Source organism: Eleutherodactylus coqui, chromosome 10, assembly GCF_035609145.1.
Source record: "Eleutherodactylus coqui strain aEleCoq1 chromosome 10, aEleCoq1.hap1, whole genome shotgun sequence".
Classification (NCBI taxonomy): domain Eukaryota; kingdom Metazoa; phylum Chordata; class Amphibia; order Anura; family Eleutherodactylidae; genus Eleutherodactylus; species Eleutherodactylus coqui.
Genome location: NC_089846.1, coordinates 30,165,643 through 30,189,153, shown reverse-complemented (window position 1 = coordinate 30,189,153; position 23,511 = coordinate 30,165,643).

The following is a 23,511-nucleotide window of genomic DNA, read 5'->3' as shown; positions in this document are numbered from 1 at the left end:
GTTCAGACCAGGGGTCCCCCACCTACAAATGGTTCAGACTAGGGGTCCATCACCTAGAGACGATTCAGACAAGGGGTCCGCGCGCCTACAGACGGTTCAGACCAGGCGTCGGCACACCTACAGATGGTTCACCCTGGGGTCCCCACACCTACAAACGGAGGGGAATTCAGATGTCCACACATCTACGACTATACAGCGATTCAGACAGAATCGCATGCATGCTATCACAAGTCTTCCGAAAGCAGATGATAGGGTATAATGACCAGCCCCGTCTAGTAAGAGGGGCTGCTAATTATGTGCGCAGACGGGAGGTGATTGGCTGGTTGGAGCAATCCACACAACAGCCAGCCAAAACAGCCCACACCTGTAGAACAGTGAAAGTACATAGTACTACAAGACCCAGGAGCACAAACTATCACGACATGACAAACCGATCCATGGAAAATTGTCACTTGATTTTATGCTGCTCTGCGGGGTATATACAGTGAATGGCCACTACATTAGAAACACCGGCCCTTTCATGATCAGAGATCATATAACAAACCTCTGATTATGAACAGGCAGTGTTTCTAATATAGTGTCCATTCACTGTATATACAAACCGCAATACCTTGTACTCATAAGTATTCTATGGTCACATTGCTGTGCAGTGTAACTGGCCCTTTAATTTATTAATCCCCCTTAGTTTCCCCGAGTCTCTGCGGCCCTATACATGGCCGAGTTTTCATCCCGCTGCTAATGACTGTGTATTATGTGTATATTGCTTGTGATCTCTCTCTCTCTTCTAGATGCAAAGCTCGGTCTGCTCGGCTAACTCAAGGATCCAAACCTATTACTGCATCATTTCTTTTTGTTTAAAATATATTCAGCTTTATTCTGGATGTCAACATCTATCACCTTTCTCCCCTCTACGGCAAGGAGCTGCTCTCCCTGCAAATTGACCACAAATAAGGCAACTGCAAACAGGAAACTCGGCTCGGAGAGGTGGTTAACCCATTAATCACCACAAATGGAATCTGGGAATCAATGTATTTCTGCTTAACTAAATCTATAGGGTCCCAAAACCCATTTTTATATAGTGTATGTGCAAATTTCCCAGTAGATGTGGTGGAGGGGAAACCTATTAAAGCCACATATTTATTTAACATATGGATTAGTTGCATTTATGCTTCAGGCTGATCCATGAAACCACCACCACAAAAGTCTATGTTTCCAATGCTACCACCACAAAGGTCTACAGTAGGTTTCCAATGGTGCCACCATAAAGGTCTGTTGATCTGTGTTTCCGACAGTGCCACAACAAAGGTCTATGTTTCCAATGGTGCCACCAAAAAGGTCAATGTTTCCAGCAGTGCCACTATAAAGGTCTATGTTTCCAATGGTGCCACCATAAAGGTCTATGTTTCCAATGGTGCCACCATAACGGCCTATGTTTCCCATAGTGCTACCACAAAGGTCTATGTTTCAAACAGTGCCATCACAGACGTCTATATTTCCAACGGTTCCACCACAAAGGTCGACAGTATGTTTCCAGTGGTGCCATTATAAAGGTCTATGGATCTGTATTTCCAACAGTGCCACCACAAAGGTCTATGTTTCCAACAATTCCACCACAAAGGTCTATCCTGCCAGTGGTGCCACAACAAAGGTCTACAGTATGTTTCCAGTGGTGCCACCATAAAGGTCTATGGATCTGTATTTCCAACCGTTCCACCACAAAGGTCTCAGTTTTTGGTCGTACAATTTGTAACAATAGCTTATTTGCACCTAGCTCGTGGCTAGCGAGAACCAACCCCAAGGAACATTGATGCCCCTTACTTGGTGAACGGAAACACCCCCCAACAGGAATAATGGAAATGCCTGTCAGATCCTCAGCAATGATTTTACAAACCACCAATCTAAATAATTGTGTCTAATAGTTACTTCTGTCATAATACAGTTGTAACCAATTAACGTGTCCAAATGCCCAACTCAACTTTCCTTAGCACAGATGGGTTATAACAGTAGACAACCAGTTCCAATGCCACTACTGTCTAGGAGAAACAGAAAGACAAGACTGCAGTCGGCAAGGCTGGTGGAAGTAGACTAATGCTTTGGAGAACATTTTCTTGGCACATCCTGGATCCTCTGATATCTGTGGATGGACACCATGATGCATTTCTACGGTTCTGAAGGCCAAAGGAGATCCAACGTGATACTAGATGGGTATTTCTAATAAAATGGCCCCTCGGTGCATGCAGCCATAATACGGAATGTCTTTGGATAAAATCAGAGGTAGCGCTCCTTCACACGGGAGTATTTGCATGTGTAAAATTTATGCGTGAAAGAGGTAGAGAATAGAGATGAGCAAGTATACTCATTAAGGCACATTGCTCGAGCGAGTAGTGCCTTAGCCGAGTATCTCCCCGCTCGTCTCTAAAGATCTGGGGGGCGGGGAGCGGCGGGGGAGAGCGGGGAGGAACAGAGGGGAGATCTCTCTCTCCCTCTCCCCCCTGCTCCCCGCCGCAACTCACCTGTCACCCGCACCGGCCCCCGAATCTTTAGAGACGAGCGGGGAGATACTCGGCTAAGGCACTACTCGCTCATCTCTAGTAGAGAATAGAACCCAATGATTTCAATGAGTTCATACACATTTCTGGATTTTGTGCGTGCAAACAATACAGCAGCATACTCTACTTTTGCGCACCAAGGGTCCCCATAGAAGTCTATAGGGGGTGCCCAACTGTGCCTGCAATACTCAAAGATGCACAATACACTGTGCAAACCCATTTTAATAGGGGCATAATTGTCTGTTGTGCGTAAATGAAGATGCCCTGTGGGCACAAAAAGTCCAGTAAGATATGCCAATGTGTGCAAAAAAAAAACTTCATTCATAGAGCAAATACATTGCACTGAGGCGTGCGCAATTGTACATACACCCGTATGAAGGAGTCTATAGACTGAGGTACAGTATATCAGACTAAGGGCTCATGCACACAGCTTGCACATACAGGGTGCAACTTGCTCCGAGCCGTATTAATACAACCTGAATGGGCTCCGTTGACTTTGATGGGTCTGAGCTCTGTCCATTTCGAACTCGGACATTAAAATCGCCGTGTGAATATGCCTTTAGAGTGCCATTTTACGGCCCCGTAGACAGATTTTTAACATCTCTGTACTTGAGGACTTCAAGACACAAGTATACGTTCTCAGTAATCAAATAGAAGTCATATGTATCAAAAAATATGATCCAGTCCTGCCACCTTGGTCTCCAAATCGGGGCCCGTGGAGTACATAGCGACGCCTCTCCATCTGATTTGCATCGTGTTTCGGATCAATCTGACGTGTCACAGCCATTTCATATTCCTTCCCTGCTTTATTTAAAGGTATAGCAGAATACGAGGGGGGAAAACTCAATAATAATAAAAATACTTTTGCCCGCGGCTTCAAGATGAAAAATGAGAGGTTATGATTAGAGATGAGCGAACGCGTTCGTCCGAGCTTGATATTCGTGCGAATATTAGGGTGTTCGGGATGTTCGTTATTCGTGACGAACACCATGCGGTGTTCTGGTTACTTTCACTTCCTTCCCTGAGACGTTAGCGCGCTTTTCTGGCCAATTGAAAGACAGGGAAGGCATTACAACTTCCCCCTGCAACGTTTAAGCCCTATACCACCCCCCTGCTGTGAGTGGCTGGCGAGATCAGGTGTTCGCCTAATATAAAAGTCGGCCCCTCCCGCGGCTCGCCTCAGATGCGGTGTGAGTTAGATGAGGGACAGTGCTGTTTATACCGGAGCTGCTGTAGGGAAAGAATTGGTAGTTAGTGTAGGCTTCAAGACCCCCCAAAGGTCCTTATTAGGGCCACTGATAGCTGTGTGTTGGCTGCTGTTAGCAGTGGGATTTTTTTTTTTTTCTCAAAATCGCCTCTGCAGACCGTTGCACCTGGCATTAGGGACAGAAGTGCTGCATAGGCAGGGAGAGTGTTAGGAGTGAGTGTAGCCTTCAAGAACCTCAACGGTCCTTTCTAGGGCCATATTTATCCGTGTGCAGTACTGTCCAGGCTGCTGTTGGCTGTGCTGCATTTTTTTTGGGCTTCTCAAAATCGCCTCTGCAGAGCATTGCACCCTCCATTGATACTGCAGGGAAAGAATTGTATAGGCAGGGCCACAACACAGTTATTATTCATAGAATATACGCAGTGCTGCCTGTTGGTGGGAAAAAACTGAAAACAAATCTATTTGTCCAGCCTGTGTCCGTCCTTACGCCTGTGTAGACGTGTGAGCTGCGTGAAAAACATTGCTAAATCATACGCAGCCAGCTACGCTTTACTGCTGGGTTCGCCATTTGCTTTCCTTAATTGGGAAAAAAAAATACCTGCTCTCCAAGAGTTATAATAACTCTGCTACCCTCACGTTCTGTGACACATAAGCAGGGACACAGCGCAGTTATTAAACTTCGCAGGTTCATTGAATATACGCAGTGCTGCCTGTTGGTGGGAAAAAACTGAAAACAAATCTATTTGTCCAGCCTGTGTCCGTCCTTACGCCTGTGTAGACGTGTGAGCTGCGTGAAAAACATTGCTAAATCATACGCAGCCAGCTACGCTTTACTGCTGGGTTCGCCATTTGCTTTCCTTAATTGGGAAAAAAAAATACCTGCTCTCCAAGAGTTATAATAACTCTGCTACCCTCACGTTCTGTGACACATAAGCAGGGACACAGCGCAGTTATTAAACTTCGCAGGTTCATTGAATATACGCAGTGCTGCCTGTTGGTGGGAAAAAACTGAAAACAAATCTATTTGTCCAGCCTGTGTCCGTCCTTACGCCTGTGTAGACGTGTGAGCTGCGTGAAAAACATTGCTAAATCATACGCAGCCAGCTACGCTTTACTGCTGGGTTCGCCATTTGCTTTCCTTAATTGGGAAAAAAAAATACCTGCTCTCCAAGAGTTATAATAACTCTGCTACCCTCACGTTCTGTGACACATAAGCAGGGACACAGCGCAGTTATTAAACTTCGCAGGTTCATTGAATATACGCAGTGCTGCCTGTTGGTGGGAAAAAACTGAAAACAAATCTATTTGTCCAGCCTGTGTCCGTCCTTACGCCTGTGTAGACGTGTGAGCTGCGTGAAAAACATTGCTAAATCATACGCAGCCAGCTACGCTTTACTGCTGGGTTCGCCATTTGCTTTCCTTAATTGGGAAAAAAAAATACCTGCTCTCCAAGAGTTATAATAACTCTGCTACCCTCACGTTCTGTGACACATAAGCAGGGACACAGCGCAGTTATTAAACTTCGCAGGTTCATTGAATATACGCAGTGCTGCCTGTTGGTGGGAAAAAACTGAAAACAAATCTATTTGTCCAGCCTGTGTCCGTCCTTACGCCTGTGTAGACGTGTGAGCTGCGTGAAAAACATTGCTAAATCATACGCAGCCAGCTACGCTTTACTGCTGGGTTCGCCATTTGCTTTCCTTAATTGGGAAAAAAAAATACCTGCTCTCCAAGAGTTATAATAACTCTGCTACCCTCACGTTCTGTGACACATAAGCAGGGACACAGCGCAGTTATTAAACTTAGATAATTCATTCACTAGAGGCAGTGGGGCCTTTCGTTTTCCAAAAAGGGCAAAAATTATATTTGGCCTGCAGTCTTGCGCCAATTTATTTCCTGCCTGGGAAATCTAATCACTGGTAATACAGCATGCTGAGGGGTAGGGGTAAGCCTAGAGGACGTGGACGTGGACGTGGCCGAGGACGCGGAGGGCCAAGTGAGGGTGTGGGCACAGGCCAAGCTCCTGATCCAGGTGTGTCGCAGCTGTCTGCTGCGCGATTAGGAGAGAGGCACGTTTCTGGCGTCCCCACATTCATCGCCCAATTAATGGGTCCACGCGGGAGACGGTTATTAGAAAATGAGCAGTGTGAGCAGGTCCTGTCCTGGATGGCAGAAAGTGCTTCGAGCAACCTATCGTCTACCCGCAGTTCTGCGCCGTCCACTGCTGCCAATCCGAATCCTCTGTCTGCTGCTCCTCCTTCCTCCCAGCCTCCTCAGTCCACTACAATGACACCTGCTCAGGAGCGGGAACACTCCCAGGAACTGTTCTCGGGCCCCTGCTTAGATTGGGCAGCAGCGGTTCCTCTCCCACCAGAGGAGTTTATCGTCACTGATGCCCAACCATTCGAAAGTTCCCGGGGTCCGGGGGAAGAGGCTGGGGACTTCCGCCAACTGTCTCAACAACTTTCTGTGGGTGAGGAGGACGATGACGATCAGACACAGTTGTCTTGCAGTGAGGTAGTAGTAAGGGCAGTAAGTCCCAGGGAGCAGCGCACAGAGGATTCGGAGGAAGAGCAGCAGGACGATGAGGTGACTGACCCCACCTGGTGTGCAACGCTTACTCAGGAGGACAGGTCTTCAGAGGGGGAGTCAAGGGCATCAGCAGGGCAGGTTGCAAGAGGCAGTGCGGTGGCCAGGGGTAGAGGCAGGGCCAGACCGAATAATCCACCAAGTGTTTCCCAAAGCGCCCCCTCGCGCCATGCCACCCTGCGTAGGCCGAGGTGCTCTAAGGTCTGGCAGTTTTTCACAGAGACGCCTGACGACCGACGAACAGTGGTGTGCAACCTTTGTCGCGCAAAGCTCAGCCGGGGAGCCAACACCAACAGCCTCACCACCACCACCATGCGCAGACATATGATGGCCAAGCACCCCGCAAGGTGGGACAAAGGCCGTTCACCGTCTCCGGTTTGCACCCCTGCCTCTCCCCCTGTGCCCCAACCTGCCACTGAGATGCAACCCCCCTCTCAGGACACAGGCACTACCGCCTCATGGCCTGCACCCACACCCTCATCTCCGCTGTCCTCGGCCCCATCCAGCAGTGTAGTTCAGCGCACCGTTCAGCCGTCGCTTGCGCAAGTGTTCGAGCGCAAGCGCAAGTACGCCGCCACGCACCCGCACGCTCAAACGTTAACCGTCCGCATCGCAAAATTCATCAGCCTTGAGATGCTGCCGTATAGGGTTGTGGAAACGGAGTCCTTCAAAAGTATCATGGAGGCGGCGGCCCCGCGCTACTCAGTTCCCAGTCGCCACTACTTTTCCCGATGTGCCGTCCCAGCCCTGCACGACCACGTCTCCCGCAACATTGTGCGCGCCCTCACCAACGCAGTTACTGCCACGGTCCACTTAACTACGGACACGTGGACAAGCACAGGCGGGCAGGGCCACTACATCTCCCTGACGGCACATTGGGTGAATTTAGTGGAGGCTGGGACAGAGTCAGAGCCTGGGACCGCTCACGTCCTACCCACCCCCAGAATTGCGGGCCCCAGCTCGGTGCTGGTATCTGCGGAGGTGTATGCTTCCTCCACTAAAGCACCCTCCTCCTCCTCCTCCTCCTCTGTCTCACAATCAAGATGTGTTAGCAGCAGCATGTCGCCAGCAGTCGGTGTCGCGCGGTGTGGCAGCACAGCGGTGGGCAAGCGTCAGCAGGCCGTGCTGAAACTACTCAGCTTAGGCGATAAGAGGCACACGGCCCACGAACTGCTGCAGGGTCTGACACAGCAGACCGACCGCTGGCTTGCGCCGCTGAGCCTCCAACCGGGCATGGTCGTGTGTGACAACGGCCGTAACCTGGTGGCGGCTCTGCAGCTTGGCAGCCTCACGCACGTGCCATGCCTGGCCCACGTCTTTAATTTGGTGGTTCAGCGGTTTCTGAAAAGCTACCCACGCTTGTCAGACCTGCTCGTAAAGGCGCGCCGGCTCTGCGCACATTTCCGCAAGTCCCACACGGACGCTGCCACCCTGCGCACCCTGCAACATCACTTTAAGCTGCCAGTGCACCGACTGCTGTGCGACGTGCCCACACGGTGGAACTCTACGCTCCACATGTTGGCCAGGCTCTATGAACAACGGAGAGCTATAGTCGAATACCAACTCCAACATGGGCGGCGCAGTGGGAGTCAGCCTCCTCAATTCCTTTCAGAAGAGTGGGCCTGGTTGGCAGACATCTGCCATGTCCTTGGTAATTTTGAGGAGTCTACCCAGGTGGTGAGCGGCGATGCTACAATCATTAGCGTCACCATTCCTCTGCTATGCATCTTGAGAAATTCCCTGCAAACCATAAAGGCAGCTGCTTTGCGCTCGGAAACGGGGGCGGGGGAAGACAGTATGCCGCTGGATAGTCAGGGCACCCTCCTGTCTATTTCTCAGCGCGTACAGGAGGAGGAGGAGGAGCATGAGGAGGAGGGGGAAGAGACAGCTTGGCCCGCTGCTGACGGTACACCGGCTGATTGCCTGTCATCCTTTCAGCGTGTATGGCCTGAGGAGGAGGAGGAGGAGGAGGATCCTGAAAGTGATCTTCCTAGTGAAGACAGCCATGTGTTGCGTACAGGTACCCTGGCACACATGGCTGACTTCATGTTAGGATGCCTTTCTCGTGACCCTCGCGTTGCACGCATTCTGGCCACTACGGATTACTGGGTGTACACACTGCTCGATCCACGGTATAAGGAGAACCTGCCCACTCTCATTCCCGAAGAGGAAAGGGGTTCGAGAGTGTTGCTATACCACAGGACCCTTGCGGACAAGCTGATGGTAAAATTCCCAGCCGACAGCGCTAGTGGCAGAAGGCGCAGTTCCGAGGGCCATGTTGCAGGGGATGTGCGTAGATCGAGCAGCATGTACATCCCAGGCAGTGCAACAGTCTTTAAGGGCCTGGCCAGCTTTATGGCTCCCCACCAAGACTGTGTCACCGCTCCCCAGTCACGGCTGAGTCGGCGGGAGCACTGCAAAAGGATGGTGAGGGAGTACGTAGCGGATCGCACGACCATCCTTGGTGACGCCTCTGCCCCCTACAACTACTGGGTGTCGAAGCTGGACACGTGGCCTGAACTAGCCCTGTATGCCCTTGAGGTGCTTGCTTGTCCTGCGGCTAGCGTGTTGTCGGAGAGGGTGTTTAGTGCGGCTGGGGGAATCATCACAGATAAGCGTAGCCGCTTGTCAACCGACAGTGCCGACAGGCTAACACTCATCAAGATGAACAAAGGCTGGATTTCGCCAGACTTCTGTTCTCCACCAGCGGACAGCAGCGATACGTAAGCAATACGTAGGCTGCACCCGCGGATGGAAGCTACGTTCTCTCTCACCATCCAAAACGGGGACATTTCTGCTTCATCAATCTGTGTCTAATATTCCTCCTCCTCCTCCTCCTGCTCCTCCTCCTGAAACCTCACGTAATCACGCTGAACGGGCAATTTTTCTTAGGGCCACAAGGCTCACTCAAATAATTTTTCTGAACAATTTTTATAAGTTTCAATGCGCTTAAAAGCATTGGAACTTTAACTTGAACCAATTTTTCGTTACACTGGGCTGCCTCCAGGCCTAGTTACCACTTAAGCCACATTAACCAAAGCGATTAATGGGTTTCACCTGCCCTCTTGGCTGGCCATGGCCAATTTTTGGGATGTACATTAGTACTGTTGATACAGCAATTTTTGTGGGCCCTCGCCTACAGTGTAATCAAATTAATTTTTAGCCCACCTGCATTACAGCTGACGTTACCTCAGCTGTGTTGGGCAATGCAATGGGATATTTTTGTGTACCGCCGGTGGGTTCCAGGGAGCCACCCATGCTGTAGGTGCACACTGAGTTTTTAATACTTCTGTACACTTCTAAAGAACCCGTCTGACTGGGGCATGCAGTGTGGGCCGAAGCCCACCTGTATTACGCACGACATTACTACCTCAGCTGTGTTGGGCAATGCAATGGGATATTTCTATGTACCGCCGGTGGCTTCCTGGCACCCACCCAGGCAGTGGGTCCACAGGGAGTTAAACCTACATGTGTCCACTTGTAAAGAACCCCAGTCTGACTGGGGCATGCAGTGTGGGCCGAAGCCCACCTGCATTACGCACGACATTACTACCTCAGCTGTGTTGGGCAATGCAATGGGATATTTTTGTGTACCGCCGGTGGGTTCCAGGGAGCCACCCATGCTGTAGGTGCACACTGAGTTTTTAATACTTCTGTACACTTCTAAAGAACCCGTCTGACTGGGGCATGCAGTGTGGGCCGAAGCCCACCTGTATTACGCACGACATTACTACCTCAGCTGTGTTGGGCAATGCAATGGGATATTTCTATGTACCGCCGGTGGCTTCCTGGCACCCACCCAGGCAGTGGGTCCACAGGGAGTTAAACCTACATGTGTCCACTTGTAAAGAACCCCAGTCTGACTGGGGCATGCAGTGTGGGCCGAAGCCCACCTGCATTAACCCTTTCCAGTCCACTGTGTGACCTGTGAAGACATTAGGGTTTAAGGCTGTACAGCTCCGTTGTTGGTAGACGTCCGTCGGGGTTCTCTTACTGTATATTGCCAGCCTCTCTGCTGTCGGAGCCTATCCTACGTGTCAGCTCATGCAGTACTGGCTTTAGCCAGCATATAGCGCCGTTGTATAACAGCAGAAAAAGAGTAAGCCCCCTAGGAAAACCATATACAAATTGGATTGGAAAGGGTTAAGCACAACATTACTACCTCAGCTGTGTTGGGCAATGCAATGGGATATTTCTATGTACCGCCGGTGGCTTCCTGGCACCCACCCATGCTGTAGGTGCACACGGAGTTTTTACTACATCTGTACACTTATAAAGAACCCCAGTCAGACTGGGGCATGCAGTGTGGGCCGAAGCCCACCTGCATTAAGCACGACATTACTACCTCAGCTGTGTTGGGCAATGCAATGGGATATTTCTGTGTACCGCCAGTGGGTTCCAGGGAGCCACCCATGCTGTGGGTCGACAGGGACTTCACAATAGGGAGTTGTACCTGCCTGTGTCTATGAATTAAAAAGCCCGGTCTGACTGGGGCATGCAGACACCTTGACAGAATGAATAGTGTGTGGCACATAGGTTCCCCATTGCTATGCCCACGTGTGCAGCTCCTGATGGCGGTGGCACAGGATTCTATTTCTCATTGCTTCTGTACAGCATTGTGGGCTATCGCTCCGCCACTTTTAAAGAGGGTCGCTGCCTAGCCGTGCCAACCTCTGCAGTGTGTGCCTGCGGTCCCTCGTCATGGCAGACGCAATTCTAAATAGACATGAGCGTGGTGTGGCATGAGGGCAGCTGAAGGCTGCGCAGGGACACTTTGGTGTGCGCTGTGGGGGGGAGGGGGGGCGGTTGGGCAGCATGTAACCCAGGAGAAGTGTCAGTGGAGTGTCATGCAGGCAGTGATTGTGCTTTGTTGGAGGTATTGTGGTGCTTAGCAAAGGTATGCCATGCTAATGAGGGCTTTTCAGAAGTAAAAGTTGTTGGGAGGGGGGGGGCCCACTCTTGCCGGTATTGTGGCTTAATAGTGGGACCTGGGAACTTGAGATGCAGCCCAACATGTAGCCCCTCGCCTGCCCTATCCGTCACTGTGTCATTCCCATCACTTTCCTGAATTGCCCAGATTTTCACACATGAAAACCTTAGCGAGCATCGGCGAAATACAAAAATGTTCTGGTCGCCCATTGACTTCAATGGGGTTCGTTGTTCGAAACGAACCCTCGAGCATCACGGGAAGTTCGTTACGAATAACGAACACCCGAACATTTTGGTGTTCGCTCATCTCTAGTTATGATATCTCCTTACACTTCTCAAATGCGTTCATTAATTCATGTTTTTAAATGTGAAGTTTTTATGCAGTGAGAGGCGGGCACCGCAATAAAGCGGGTTTAAAATATTAATGAATAAACAATATTTCTGTATTGAAATATAACATGCTCCTTTGAACAATGCTTCTAACAGCGATAAATCAAAGACAGCAGAAAATTGCATTTCACATGTAATACCAACTGAACTCATGGCTCTCTACAAATGACATCTTTTCATGTTTAATTGGCGCCAGTTTACATGGAGTCAATTACGGTCTAAATTCCAGATTTACATATTTAATGAGGCTTTTTTTTTAAACGCTGAATTCTAAAAAGACAAATTGAGGGGGAAAAAGAGAAAAGTGCCGTTCTGTTTATTGCAATTAGTGGCATTTTATTTATTTTTTTCGCCTTTGTCAATTATCCGGAAAGAAATGTCATAGATTAATTACTAGTTGTTTCCGGATCGGGTCGCCATCGTCATCTCTGTTTATGATCTTAATGCACAGCTAATATAGCGGCCACAAGCTCGTTATCTCCACAAGCTCGTTATCTCCGACCATTGGCCAAATAGAGGATGTTAGAGAAGCAAGAACTGATCAGATGAGGAATTGGGTGTGGCAAAATTCTCATAGTTTCCAAGCTCATGGTAAGGCCACTTTCACGCTCCGGACGGTAATACGGAGGTAATGTCAATCTATGTATCTATACGTATGGCTGTATATTTATCGACCATTTTTAAAAAAAATGCAGTATGACCTATTTTTTGTGTTTTTACCTTCGTATTTGTTAGGTTGTGCTTCTGGGACCTGTTGTACTATGGATTTCCAGCAGCACGTTTCCACAGGTGTGGCATGATTGAGCTGGTTGGGTGTGGTGTTCTTCAGCCAACCAATCACCACCGGTCTGTTGCATATAAATATCAGCCCCCTGGCTGGAGGGAGCAGGATTGAGCAGGATTGAGCAGGATTTAGCAGGATTTAGCAGGATTTCCTCATTCCCTCTTGTGTTTGTATTCATGTTTGTTGTTCGGTGGGTGTGAGCTGCGATGTGTTCTGTGTGTCTAAGCTGGTTGCCAGACATGTGGTGTGAGCAGTCCTTTTCTGTTTTGCGTGCGTTTCCAGGCTGTGTTAGTGTGGACTGTGTCCTGTGCTGCTTGGGTCGTTTACCATCACTGGGCAAGTTAAGTCCTTAGTTTCCAGTGCAGGGCCGTCCTTGGCGGGACGATCGCCCTGCTTGCAGGCAGGTTTCATGGGGGTAGTTGTCTCATTAGAGTAGGGACCCACAAGACAACGAGGACACTTGAAGTGGGTTTGCGAGCTTAAGTGACTTGGCCAATCCACTGAATATACCCCAACATGGGTAAAGTGACACTGATGTGGAGGATATCACTTTACCAATATAGTTCCTGAGCTTCAGGCACATGTTTGTTTAAGGCAGGTGGGTCAAACTCTTTTGCCCCAAAGGCCATATCAGTATTAGGGCTCTTTCACACGGGCATTGCGATTTTTGGCCAGCCGCATCATGGTAAAAAATGCATGAACAAGATAAAGCCCTGACCAAGACGGGCTAAATTTCCTGCTTTGTCGTCCATTCAGACGTCTGAGCTGCGGTATATATACGCCGCAGCCTGGAACTCCATTGACTAGGGGGAAAGAGTTTAGCGCTGCTAAAGTCTGCCCCCTCACTCCCCTCCCTTTGCCGGCTGATCGTGGCAATAGAAGCTCCCATAGAGGCCTATGGGAGCTGCCGGCAAAGGGAGGGAGAGGGACTTTGCCATGCTAATTTCCCTCCCCTCTCTTCCCACCCTCCCCAATGCGATCCACTGCTAAACTCCCTCCCACCTCTCTCCCCTTTTCTGACAGCTCTCATAGGCTTCCATAGGAACCGGCTATGTATTCCAGCAAAAGATAGGACATGTGTGTCCTATCCTTTCCAGCCACGCATAAAAGCATAGACCGTTTGTGCTATCTTTACCGGGCGGTCGATTTTACGTGCTGGAAATCACCCATCTGAACGGATGCATTGGAATCCAATGCTTCAGATGGTCGCAATGTTCCGATGGCGTTTAATTATGGCAAAATAGCTGCGATGAAATGCTCATGCGAAAAAGCCCTTATGGTCGCCTTCAAAGGGCTATTTATAATGGCTCGTTCACGTGGGCGTATTTGCGCTTTGTATTTCAAGTACAAAATGGACAGCTTAAACACCATTGATTTGCATTGGGGTATTCAAACATGCATTTTTCACGCATGTGTAAAATCGGAGCATGTCCTATTGCGGACCGAAATTGCCCATTAAAGCCAATGAGATCATATAAATGGGCATAAAAGATGTGCAGTCAATGTGAAAAATGTAGTGAATACACGCACACAAAATAATAAGCAAGAAGGTCCAAATATGCAGTGAATACACACAGTTTTGGTCTGTGAGAACGCTGCGTATTCCGCCCTGAGTGTAAGTACTCCTTAACATGGTTCCGGAGCTCTCTGCACTACGATGGGGTTTCTCCCTACCATCTCTTTAGCCCCGAGCTTTCTACCTTGCAGGGTGGCTAGGATGCCCGGGTAGGGCTGGCAGAGCCGTGCCACCACCTGTGAGTTGCTGAATAGAGTGCTGTGGAGGTGGGCGCTGGAGCTCAAAATCCAAGATGGCACCTGCTTACTGGGCTGGAAATGCCCCATCTGCCAAGTGCTGACTGCACCCTCTGAGGAAAGTGGTGCGCCGGTCCTTCTGTGTCTGGATCTTGTTGTGGGCCACATAAAAGGACGTGGCAGGCTGGTTTCGGCCCACGATCCTGGAGATTGATGCGTGATTTAAGGGTATGTTCAAACAGCGGATTTTGGAGCAAATCTGCAGCCCATTCAGTTGCATAGGAACGTTATTACCAGCTGGGCTGGAGGTTTACTGGTGCCAACTCTACCGCCAACTAGAAATCATGCATATGGCCGTATTATAGCTATTATGGCCATAGCAGGGCTGCCATCCAGCTGAATGGGACCATACCAGCAAAAAACAGTCTAAATATGGTAAATGGGGTATTCTCCGCCAGAAGCATATGACACCCGACGTCCCTGTGGTTCTGCAGTGTACCTTGTGCCCAAGGAAGGTCTGAGACAGCCTCCAGAGCTTCTAGTCTATTGTCTACTACAGAGTGCTATTATGATCTGAGAGCGGCCCAGTAGAACCAAAAGGTCCGGATTCCTGCTGCCATAATATGACTCTGATAATAAAAGGCATAATTGCATCCATCTGATATCAACTTTAGGTCTAATTCAAACAAGTGTATCTATCGTACCCCTATTCATTGGTTAGTATTCTGGGTGTAACCACCAGACCCCCAAAGGTTCCTCAGCATTCTGTCCATAGATCCATGAGGTACCATAAGCTCAGTCCAGTGGAACTATTAGGGATCAGGGTGTTACCCCAAAATACAGATGGCTAACTATGGGTACAATAAATTGAATGTGGCCTTATTCTTTCCTTACAGTAGAAGTTGTCCACTTGTAAACTATTTATGGCAAATCCATAGGTCAGCTCATCAATAGTAGATCAGCGGGGGGACCGCCGCCATTCTGCTACTTGTTGGGCCAGTGCTCTTGCAGTGAGTTGACCTTTGCGGGAAGCAGACAGCTCCATCTTCACTGCGGTGGTCAGGCTTGGTATTACACACAAAGTTCCCATTGAAGTGAATGGGTATAATACAAAGCCTGGCCAATATAGTAAGAACGGAGCTATCTGCTTTTTGCAAAAATCAGCTCCATGCACAAGTGCACTGGCCTGGTGAACAGCTTATCAGTGGAGAGTCCTGGGCAGCAGACTTCTGCTGATCTACTGTTGAGGGACTATCCCGAAGATACCCCATCAATAGTTTACACCTGAACAACCCCTTTAAAGCAAACGTCCGATCAGGAGCTCAAAACTGCTAAGCCAATACCTTCGAGGGATAATTACTTGCTATGTATTTTTACACACAACTTGCTCCTTAGCTGCTTTTTAGCTTGACTCTATTAGGATAGAATTTTGATCTTCGTGATCTGGAACTATAGCTTACATACAGAGCTTAATATGACGTGGTCTGGGACACACCCCTGCCTCCTCTGCAGCCTGAACCAATGATGAAGCAGTGGGTGTGTCTCAGACTCCTGTAGGCACTGCAGATAAGCTGTAGTCAATCATTACAGCTCTGTTCTAATACAGTAGAGTCGAGCTGAAAAGCAGCCAAGAAGTGAAATGTGAGGCAGAATAAATAGGTACTTGCTTACATAGTAATTTTAAGCTCCTGACTGGAGGGTCTTTAATAAGAAGCATCCCGAAGTGCAAAAACAGCAGTTTGCTAATGTAATGTCCTATTATTAGAATATTCCGGATGATGATATATTAGGGAATTGTAATGAATGCATTTGCCAGATAAGTAAGTTTAGAGAGATGCGATGTACTGTACATGTTCTAGGTGGTGGCCTATGGATGCAAACACTATGTAGTTAATATGATTTTATGTGTGTAAGCCTCTACTTCTTACTTACTAGGATCCATATAGAGCAAAGTAGGCTTGACTACATGTAGTCAAAGGGATTGTACTAAAATTACAAGTTATCCTCTAACCACAGGATAGGGCATAACTTGCTGATTGGTAGGGGTCTCACCGCTGAGATCCATGCCGAACTGAAGAACGGGGGTCCCGTGACCCCTTTGACCTGTCACTGTGAGGTTACTGCACCCCCTGCGTGAGAAGGGGACTGAATTGAGCACTGGTCACACTGTCAATCCATTGCTGATAGCCAAGCAGCAAACGCTCGGGTATTTCCGTCAACCCCATTAAAATTAATGGAGCACCGACCGCCCATCCTCAACCAGCGCTCCAATCACTGCAGGGGGAGAAGCAATACTGCAGTGACATGCAGAAGAGGACACAGGACCCCCATCGATCACCAAGTTATCCCGTTAGTATTTCTTACACAAAGCTGCAGTACCAGCTGTCACCACAAGGTGGTATTGCAGAAAGTATAGTGGATTCCTATGATTAGAATGCAATTTTATCTATATATATAAAATTGAATGTATGTCTGTCTGCGTGCGTGCGTGCGTGCGTGCGTGTCTGCGTGCGTGTCTGTTTGTCCTTTATGCGCTACTACACCATTCATCCGATCGCCATGAAACTTTGGGAAGTTGTTAAGTACACTCCTGGGAAGATTATAGGCATAGTACAAATATCCTACGATAAATGGCGCGCGAGCGTCGTCGAAAGTTACGCCCCCCCCCCACGTAGATCGAGTAAGTAAGCCACCTGCTATTGTGATGTCATCACTGATGTCATCAACATCGGACGCCCTTGAACATGCCCCAACATGTTCTATAAAGCTGCATTGTGATGTCATTAAGGCTCTATTATGACACGTACAGCTTGGAACCACTAGAGCACGCCAGCCAATTACCATTGGAGTTGGAAGTGGGTAAACAAGTACTAGGATATCTTCCTAAGAAGCCACAGCAGCCGGATAAATTGTATGTTCCACCCAACGGCTATTTTATTCAGCCCGCAAGGGGGAAGCAGCGGCCTACAAAATCTAATTCTCTCATTTCCTGATGTCATAGATAGATAGATAGATAGATAGATAGATAGATAGATAGATAGATAGATAGATAGGAGATAGACTGTATGCAATAACCCTGATAGATAGATAGATAGATAGATAGATAGATAGATAGATAGATAGATAGATAGATAGATAGATAGATAGATAGGAGATAGATAGATATGAGATAGATAGATAGACTGTATGCAATAACCCTGATAGATAGATAGATAGATAGATAGATAGATAGATAGATAGATAGATAGATAGATAGATAGATAGATAGACAGACTGTATGCAATGACACGTACAGCTTGAAACCATAAATACTAGAGCACGCCAGCCATTTACAGTCAGTCTCCATTGGAGTTGGAAGTGGGCAAACATGTACTAGGCCAGTGATGGCGAACCTTTTAGGGACCGAGTGCCCAAACTACAACCCAAAACCCACTTATGTATCGCAAAGTGCCAACACGTCAGGGGGCGGGGCTTATCACAACGTATGATTTTACCCCCGTCGTTCTAAAAAGGACAAGGCTGTTTCAGAATAGACCGGGTGCAGATTCTGACTGCTTTTTGGACGCGGAAATACTGCAGAATGTCCTCAGCGGAGATTTCTGTGGAAAATTCTGCAGCATTTCCGCATCTAAAAAGCAGTCAAAATCTGCACCCGGTCTATTCTGAAAGAGCCCTGCCCATTTCTGCCACATGTACACATACCTCAGCGGTAATAGTGACACCTTCACCCCAGCGATAATAGTGACATCCCACAGCAGTAATAATAGTGACACTCCCCCCATTAGTAATAAGAGTGACATACCCCAGCGGTCCCCCAGCAGTAATAATGCCCGCTCCCCCCCCCCAGCGGTTCCCCCAGCAGTCATAATACCCCCCCCCCAGTGGTCCACCAGCAGTCACAATGCCACCCCCAGCTGTCCGCCAGCAATAATAATGCCCCCCTCCCCCCAAGCGGTTCCCCCAGCAGACATAATGGCTCCCCCCCAGCGGTTCTCCTGGCAGTCATCATGCCCCCCTTCCCCCACAGAGATTTTCTTGGCAGTCACCATGCCCCCCCTCCCCCCAACGATTCTCCCAGCAGTCATGCCTCCGCTCCCCCGCCAGCGATTCTCCCAGCAGTCAGAATGTCTCCCACCCAGCGGCCTACAAAACCTCAGTGGTCGCTGCTGCCGTCATCTATATATATAAAAACGAATGTATGTATGTATGTCTGTCTTCGCAGCAACGCGCGACGGGTACGCTAGTATATTATATTGGGTAGTAATCCTACATCTCATGTCATATACAAGTATTATAGGGGGAGTGAATATGGGAAACATCTAGTAAAGGGCGCTGTTCGCCTTTACGGTTATTCTCCTTTTTTATTTGCCTCTTTGATACGGCACTACCTATTCTTATCCCCTAAAATGCAGCTTTTACACCTCACAATAGTTCGAAATACATGATCCCTTATGTGACTGTCATCTTGCTGTTTATGTACTGAAAAGCCATGTCACCTGGCTACAGGTGGTCCTCTGCTTGTTGTTCCGTGGAGCTTACAATCTACTTGTACATTGAGAGGTGACTATTGATATCTACATTCTTTGCATGCAGCCTACAATTACTTATAATTAGTCCCACGCACGCAGAACTTCAACCCTGGGACACAGGAGAGATTTGGCAGTCCGGAAAAATAAATTAATCCTTTTTATTACTGCAGTGACAGGGTATGATCAAATGGCTCTTTGATGACGGAGTCTGGATATTTATCACCTAAGAGCACACTGAATGTGTTTGAACCTTCCATTTTTTTGCCCTCGGGCAGTTGTCCCGGTAGAACCTGATAAGAAGCAGCCCAATGTAAGTGGGGAATACAAGAAGTACAAGAATGAAAGCGATGTAGGAAATAGTAATTAAATCACCTTTGTGGAATATCCTGGGCTGCCCATTAACCTTTACTTTCCTCCTCGGATCTGTATAGTAAAATAGAATGGCAGGTGACTTTAAGAAATACTTTGCTGAGCCTATGATCCAAGATGGGGCGGCTTGATCCTCTATGAATGAAGCAGGTGAAATCATCACTGGATGATCAGTTGTACCGCGATACACAACATAATAAAGTGGTTTCCGGGACTTTTGCGATGTTTCTATTGATGACCTATCCTCATGATAGGTCATTAATAGTTGATCGGCGAGGCTCTGTTGCTTGGGATCACCGGCAATCAACTGTTTGCTCAGCTTGCTGTCGGTGCGGACGGTGATAGCACTCTCAACATTGCAGTGACCTGGTTTGGTATTAACGGCACAGCTTTCATTGAATTAAATGGGAGCTGTGCCTGCACTAACAAATTGGGCCACTGCACTATGGACAGCGCTATCTGCTTCCAGCACTGCTCACACTGACAGCATGCCAGATAAATTTTGAGCAGCAGTCAATCAACTATTGATAATCTTTCATTAGGGTTGGTCATCAATAGGAAAGTCTCTAAAGTCCTGGACAACCCATTTAAGGCTTGGACAAGATGACAGCTGTAGCATATGTTGTATCTTCACAGAAGTCATATAGCATAGCTTCTCATTGTGTTTTGTACAGTCCATAAATGAGAGACCAAAAAAAGTTTAAAAAAAGTAAAATTGATACTGTGTTATGCCTGAGCGGGGGCGGTGCAGTGCTTGAGCGGGGGCGGTGCAGGGCTTGAGCGGGGATGGTTCAGGAGGATGCACTAAACATAAAGTACTGCTTACTACACAAGCCTTCTAAAAGTAATTGGACACATGAGCAAGAATCAAAAGTAGTATTTATCACCATATGTTAATGTTTATGCCCCTTTTACTTGGGATGATTCTCGTTTAAACGAGTGCATGAGTGGGTGACGTCACCGCCAGCTGTTCGCGCTCGTGCAGAATGTTTAGATCATCATTGAGAATCGCTTACTTCTCATTCAGCGCCTCACATTCCTATGTAAAACACTGAATGGGGAGTGTTTAGATGCAACGAGAAGCGAGCGAGCCGGCGACGATCTTTATGCTGGCTGAGACTGAGTGACAAATGAAAAGTGAACAAAAAGTGCACGATGGCTTTGCGTTTACACATAACGATTATCAAGCACTTTCGCTCGTTTGACCTAATTTTGAGCAACAATCGTTATGTGTAAATTGGCCTTTAGTGGGGCCTTCTTTAGTCCTAATGACATGAGATACTCCCCTTGGCATACTATCTACTAACGTCTGATACACTTGAGCTGATAGTTCCCTCCATTCATCCTGCAAATGTCTGGTGAGTTCTCAAAGAAGATGGACACTTCATATTTCTTGACCCAGTGTTCCTGTTCATCCCAAAGATGTTCAGTAGGAATCAGGCTGGGACTCTGTGCAGCTGGTCCAGTTGTGGAACATTCATATCGTCAACCAATGTAAAACAGGGTTGGATTTGTGACAAGGCGCGTTGTCTTGTTGGAAGTATGGCCGACCATTCCCAGAGTATTACCACATTGTCAGCAGCACATTAGTGTCTAGAATGTCAAGGTACATCTCTGCGTTCCTGGTTCTTGCCACTACAACGAACGGACTGAGATCATGGCAAGTAAAACATCCTCCGTCATACTTAACTGTTGGCACAACACACAGGTAGAAGGTGTTCCCAAGGATCCTCCACACCCAGATATGTCTATCTGATGTAAAGATGGAGCAGCGTGATTTGTTGCTCCATAGAAAGTTCTTCCATTGCTCAACTGTCCAATGTGGACGCTCCTCGCACCATTATAGATGAGCCAATGCGTTGTACTTTGTGATGGACGGCTTGAGTGCAGCGGCTTGTATAACCTGTATATCCAATACGCTGCGATCCTGTAAGGAGCTACAGTGGTCACGTGCCATTCATTGTGCTCAGCCAATGACCGGCTTCAGTGATGATACTGCTGTGAATGAATCATGACCGTTGTGCCTCTTCCACACGGGCGACAGTGATCGCTGCATTTTCTTGTGACGATATCGCGATTTTGTAGGGCTACAAAGTCGTGCGACTTCTTAGCGATCTTTTCCCGGGATTTTCGGAGGGGGCTTGAAATATAAGCCCTACCCAAAAATAAGCCCTGGCTGCATTAAAAAAAACAATACATTACCTAACAGGTGCTGTCTGCTCCGCAGCACTTCTCCGGAAGTTCCTCTGCACTTGCTTGCAGTCTTCAGCCATGGCTTCTTGTTTACATTTTTTTAAATACAGCTAGGGCTTATTTTAGGGACAGACAGGAGGACTTCCCACTGTAAAAGTTGCACCGCACAAAAAAACGTGATTTTGTGCGATGCGATGTAACACAAAGGAAGGTTCCATAGGGAAACATGGGCTACAAAACATTGCAAATCGCGGCAATATTCAGCATGCCGCATTTCTTTTCTCGCAATGTAGCAGCCTACAAAACATGGCTAGTGTGAAGGAGCCCATTGGAAAGCACGGGCTTCACATACATGCGATCTGTAGCACTGCCGCATCCCGTGATTTTGCCGCCCGTGTCAAAGTGGCCACAAAAGCCTGTAATGGCTGAGAGGTCACATATTCCCAATGATCTACATGCGACTGCCTCAGCTTCTCCCAGGATCAGAGCACCGGGATCAGGACTTCCGCCTTTGATCAGCGGGCCATTTAAGAGGCATGGCTTACTTTTTTCTATTTTAACTCATTCCCTGCCCATATCATTTTTTTAACTCTCAGAAAACCCCTTTAAATAATAGCCAAATTATGAAGGGTACAGAGAAATGGTGCAGGAGTCCCATGAGTCTCCTGGGTCCTGGAGCTTTATGGGGCCCATTAGATATGTCTTCCCAATATGAGGGCAAAAATAGATTCCAGCGCTCCGAGTGCAGGCAAAGATAAAATATGGATTAGGATATTCAGAAGGCTCGGTGATCCGGGGATTATTCCGATTGCCAGATTGGAGTCAGGAAGGAATTCTTTCCCCTTAAATGGGGGAAATTGGCTTCTACCTCATTTCTTTTTACCTTCCTCTGGATGAACAATGGGGGGTAGTAGGCTTAACTGGATGGACTTGTCTTTTTTGGCCTTGAATACTATGTTAAATAGAGGGCACTTACTGCAGTGGGGGGGGGGGGGGGTGCTGGGACCACCTGATGTCCATCCAGGTGGGCCAAAAAAGTAATCCCAAATTAATATCAAATGGTGGGAAGTAGAGTTATTTATTGAAAATACCAAAAAAACAAGTACAGTTGCAACGCGTTTCGGAGAAAACAATCTCCGTTATCAAGCCATTCTAAAGATACAATGTGGCAAAGAACAGATTTTATAGAATATATTACCTCGTCTTCATTGGTGACAGCGGGAGGAGGGGAGCAGGGTGCACCGGCGTTCACCACATTGCTGCGGGATTGTAAGATGCGGTCGCCATAGAAGAGCATGCGCTCCAAAGACCAGAACTAAATTGCTACCCGGTGCTTGCATTCCATGAACCGCAAGTTGAGGAACTCTGTTACAGATTTTGCATTGGGGCCCAGCAGCTTCACGTTACGCCACTGATGGTGGCCCCATCTGTAACAAGTAGTGACTCCCGGGGCCAACAGCCCTCTTCTACTCTTGCCGGCCCGTTCTTACCTACCTAGCTATTCCTTTTGCATACAACCCCAGCGGGTTAAACACATATCCGGCGTGTTAATGCGCTTCTGTAATTACGTGATATATGTGCGGTGTATATATGTCTCTGGGTATTATATGTCTGTATATATCTACGCGTTCTTGCCTCAGAAAGGAAAAGGTTGTGCAGGCCAGGAGCAATAAATTTCTGGGAGTGACGCAGTTGAAATCAGACAGAGCGGGGACAGACTGAGTGATATCACGAGACAGGAATGTGGGGGTCACTTGTAGCAGACTAGACGTAGTAAGACATAAGACTCTCAGCCAAGGATCTGACTGCTGCATGATTTAATTCTCAGAAACAAGCTTCAGTATGCAAAATACTAGTCAAACAAAAGGCATAATTCAGTTTCCTTCTCTCTTCTCTCACATCTTCACCAGGAAACAAATGATAAGGAGATTGAGATTCTATCTATACATTATAGTTTATTTGTATCATGTATCTACAATCTTGATTTAGCTCCAGTCTACCGGGTCCGCTCAAGGAGAAGTCAAGACATGCATCGAATCATAATGCTCAATGTATGGTAATATCTCATACCCCAGGTAAATGGCTGCTTTATATACCAACCGGATCTGAGCAATGTGCGTGCTCCACAGCTGGCTCCTGAAGGGGTCAGACCAAAACTGACTTTTATCACCTATTCATAGGTCTGATCGGCGGAGGTTTCACCATTGAGATCCCCATTGA